We start from the raw sequence: 5,000 nt of genomic DNA on the forward strand, positions 1-5,000 counted from the left end.
TAATTGTAGGTATGAAGCTAAAAGTGCATCTTATATGTATGTGTGTATGCATGTGTGTATGTATGTATACATGTATGTATACATGTATGTATACATGCATGTATGTATACATGCATGTATGTATACATGCATGTATGTATACATGCATGTAAGTATGTATGCAGTTATGTACGTGTGTGTATGCAAGTTTGAATGAATACATGCCTGTATGCATGTATGTATATGTACGTGTGTGTGTGTGTGTGTGTGTGTCCCATTCTGTATCTCGCTGAATTTCCTTGTGAACTACGTTAAGGGTACGCATTTCTGTGGAGTACTCAACCACTTGTACATTACTTTTACTAATAGATTGTTCCGTTGATCTGATCAACTGAATTGCTCACCGTCGTTATCGACGCAGTGCCAATTATATACGTACGTATTTATATATGTATATATGTATGTGTGTATACTTGTATGCGTTCCTATATGTATGTATGTATGCTTGTATGCGTGTATGGCCTACAAGAATTGAATTACTGCATTAAGCTACTGATAAAGACTGCACGTTTCTATTAAGGTAGAGTTATGATTTAAATGGCATTTGATTGCTATTTCTAGCAATTTCCCTAACCACGAAGAAGACGTCATTATTGTTTGTAACTGTACTCTGGTTTGATATGATCAAGGTAGGTAATTAGGGTCGTAGCACTGCAGGAGATAAAACAGGTGATTAATGGTATAGAGTTACGCGACACAGGTGTTGCAGGTAAGGTGAGTGCTGATGATGGTGTTTGCGGTTGTGTTGGTGGTTGCGGTGAATTACAGCGGCAGTGGTCGTTGTGGTCGTGGCAACAGTAGCCGTGCTAGTGATACTGGTAATATCGTTGATCAAAATCTAAATGGTGTTGAGGGGAGTCGACGTTGTGGTAGCGGTGGGTGGTAGGTAGTGATGGTTGTCGGCGATGGCAGCATCGGTGGTGGTGGTGGTGTTGGTGGTGGTGGTGTTGTTGTTGGTGGTGGTGGTGGTGGTAGTGGCCTCTAGTGCTGGATGCGGTGATGGATGTGGTAGTGATGGTAGTGGTGGTGGTGGTGGTGGTGGTGGTGGCTGCGGCCCAATTGTTGGTGGTGCTATACAAGGGGGTGCTGAAAAATTCCTGGCTTTGGGCGAAAGAAAATACGTTTTTTGTTTGTTCGAAGCTCTAGCTTTCCATATTTTAAGAATTTCTGGATGCTGCTGTTTAATGAAGTTTCCCTATCTTGTCGTTGAAAGCTCGAAATAGGGAATAATTAACAGTCGACAACTGAGGAGGGGTTAGACTTTCTTTGGTATTTTGTCCCGTACTTGTCTCTCATTATGGATTTACGTATTTTAAAATCGTTAGTGATGTCCTGTACTTTATATATATATATATATATATATATATATATATATATATATATATATATATATATATATATATATATATATATATATATATATATATATATATATATATATATATATATATATATATATATGCGACGGACTTCAATGCATTTACCATTTCTTTATTTCTAAGACGTTAAGATATGATTTGAGGGAATATTGTGCGTTACCTCTTACAAGCCAAGTGAGTTAATTATTCTGGTCGGTGTTAACTTGTTGATTACCATGATAGAAACAGAAAAAAGTGGAAAGAAACCGCAACAAAATGAAAGAAAGCAGCCATTTTGAAATTCGTTTCCTCATTATCTCATTAGTGCACTATAAAATACGTCATTTATATACTCTATTGTATCTATTAGAAGCGAAAAATTAGATCACAATTCCGACATTAATTTACTACAACTGTCAATGAATTAGTAGCATTAAAAGTTAATCCATTAATTCTATATCGTTTTTACAGTTATATCTATTTGTTATGCTGCATCAATGCCTTTTAGGTCGAACGTCCTTTACAAATTATCAGTTAACAATAAAAACCTTTTGTCTTCTGATTTTCACAGTAACGAGTCTCTTAAGCAACGAAGGTTTTTAAGCTAAATGGTTTCTACTGTATCATATCGTATCGTAATGCAAGCGTAGTAACTTTCTGTTGTTATATCTGAATTGGTGTCCATTCTCTTCTTTTAAATTTGATTGAGGTGTCTATATTTTACTCTGTTGTTTGTCGACAGACAATGACTTTTGTTATTATTTATTTGTTTTTGCTTTTCCTTTATGTTTCTTCTATCGTACCACATCTTTTGTTAACGCTTCAAAACGAATGTGCTGACTCGTTTAAGACCGTTGACGCCTCTAACGGGGTAACAATTTGTTCATATTTCGTAGGGGGGAAATAAAAACGAACAACGATGGAAAAAAAACTATAACAATAAAGCTCGGAATTATTTCTCCTTTGGGTATGAGACGTCCTGGCACAGCCTTTTTGGCGCCTCTTATTTGGCATCGTTGAATCGACGTTGACCTATTTGACATTGACGTTTTAATACTTCTTTCGCTCTCTTTTCTTTCTATCTCTCCCTCTTCCTCCTCTCCCTCTTCCTCCTCTCCCTCTTCCTCCTCTCCCTCACGTACATATATTGTTTGCTGTTAAAAATGTTTAAATTTAATAGTAATTATTTTCAGATTTCGAAAATTTAAAGATGTAGGTTCTTTAGCTTTAATTTATTAAGGATTCAAGTAAAGGAAATCTTACGAATGTGGAGGAGAAAATTCTCAGGTAACACACGTAGTGATATTGCGATCTGATAGGAATTTACCGATCCAAGAAAATGGCAAAGAGTACCATTATAGCTGATTCCATTAACACCATTTTCATTGAGACCACCACCACCACCAACAACAACAACAGCACCACCACATCCATCACCACCTCCAGAACATCCACCACTACCACCACCTCAACCACCACCACCACCACTACCACCACCACCATGACTATCACTAACACCACCGCCACCACCGCCACCACCACCACCACCACCACCTCAACAACCACCACTACCACTACCACCACCTCCACCTCCACCACCACCGCCACCTCCATCACTACCAATCCCATTCCCTCCACCGCCATCACCACTACCACCATCACCACTACCAACACCACCACCACCACCACCACTACCATCATCAGCACCACCAGCATCTCCACCGACTCTTCCACCTCCACCTCTTTCTCCCTCCCTCTTACTAATTCCATGCGTCCTCCTCTCCTCCCGTTCCCGCCCGCCTACACCACCAGTAAACGTAAGTAGCCACGTGTAATAAAAAAAACATTGTCCGATCCAAGAAATGGCAGAGAATACCATTACAGCTGGTTCCATTAACTAACACCATTTTCAACAAGACCACCACCACCACCTCCACCGTCACTCTTTCATCACTACCACTTCCACCACCTCTCCACCAGTTCCCGCCTACGTCGCCAGTAAACGTAAGTAACCATGCGTAGTAAAACATTGACCGAATCAATAGTTTCTCCAACTCAGCTACCAAACAGCGACATACACCCGTTATACGGCCTGCACACACACACACACACACACACACATATATATATATATATATATATATATATATATATATATATATATATATATATATATATATATATATAAAGTATATATATTATTGTTTCAGTCATTTTACTGCGGCCATGCTGGAGAACCGCCTTAAAGCGAGTTTTAGTCGAAGAAATCCACCCCGTGACTTGTAAAACTAGTGACGCGGACATAAACACATCAGCATCGTTTGTCAAGCGATGGGATGGCGGAGGGACAAACACAGACACAAAGACACCTCCCCCGCCCCGCCCCCCGCACACACACACGTATATATGTGTACGATGGGCTTCTTTTCAGTTTCCGTCTACCAAATCCAGTCATAAGGCTTCGGTCAGCCTGAGTAGAAGACACTTGCCCAAAGTGCCACGCAGTGGAACTCAGCCCGGAACCACGTGGTTGGGAAGTAAGCTTCTTACCACACAGCCATGACTACGCCTATAACATATGTGAGTGTGTGTATATATATATATACATATATATATATATATATATATATATATATATATATATATATATATATATATATATATATACACGTGTGTGTGTGTGAGTGTACATATATATATATGTGTGTGTCTGTCTGTCTATCTATCTATATATGCCATTTGTAACCTACATATTTATTCATCTACTTACTACTACTACTACTACTACTACTACTACTACTACTACTACTACTACTACTACTACTACTCACGCACACGTATTAATATATGTAGGTCTACTCGTACTTTTCCCCTTGTTATTCCAGGAAAAAACATTTATGTGCGCACGAGAAGGTATGTCTGTCTGTCTGTCTGTCTGTCTGTCTGTCTGTCTGTATGTATGTATGTATGTATGTATGTATGTGTGTGTGTACATCTATCTATCTATCTATATATATATATAATCGCAGATATAGACGTACATATGTATTTCGTACACATATACATATACACACATCCACGCGCGCGCACACATACATGCACACATATATGAAAGAGATAGATAGATAGATAGATAAATAGATAGATAGATACAGAGAGAGAGAGAGAAAGAGAGAGAGGGAGAGAATGACAGAAAGAAAGTGAGAGAGACACGCTGAAGAATCAAACAGATTCTTTGAAAATTCCAAATCAATTTACGTTTCTAGAGAGTTTTTGTAAGACGTTTCTTCCGACTTAACCTTTTTTTTGTCTCCTCTGTTAAAACTGTACAAGCAAGGAATACAACAAACCCAACAAGAGCAAAAACAAAAAAAAACACCCCACTTTCCCTCACATCAAATGTATGTGTACACATACATAGATACATACATACATATATCAATTTATATATATGTGTGTGAGTGTGTTTGCGTGTGTGTATATATATATATATATGCATGTGTGTGTATATATGAATGCATACGTATATAGATATATACATGTATATCAATAATTATGCATGTGTATGTGTGTATGCATGTATACGTATTTCTGTATGCATAT

At 38.2% G+C, this 5,000-nt stretch overlaps 1 long non-coding RNA gene across 2 annotated transcripts in view; it reads left to right on the forward strand.

Moving 5' to 3' along the window:
* LOC149129139 (uncharacterized) overlaps positions 1-5,000 on the forward strand; it is a 20,853-nt gene that overhangs the window by 6,893 nt on the left and 8,960 nt on the right. The window lies entirely within an intron of this gene.

This window comes from Octopus bimaculoides, unplaced genomic scaffold (genome assembly GCF_046866305.1).
Source record: "Octopus bimaculoides isolate indiv1 unplaced genomic scaffold, ASM4686630v1 contig139, whole genome shotgun sequence".
NCBI lineage: Eukaryota > Metazoa > Mollusca > Cephalopoda > Octopoda > Octopodidae > Octopus > Octopus bimaculoides.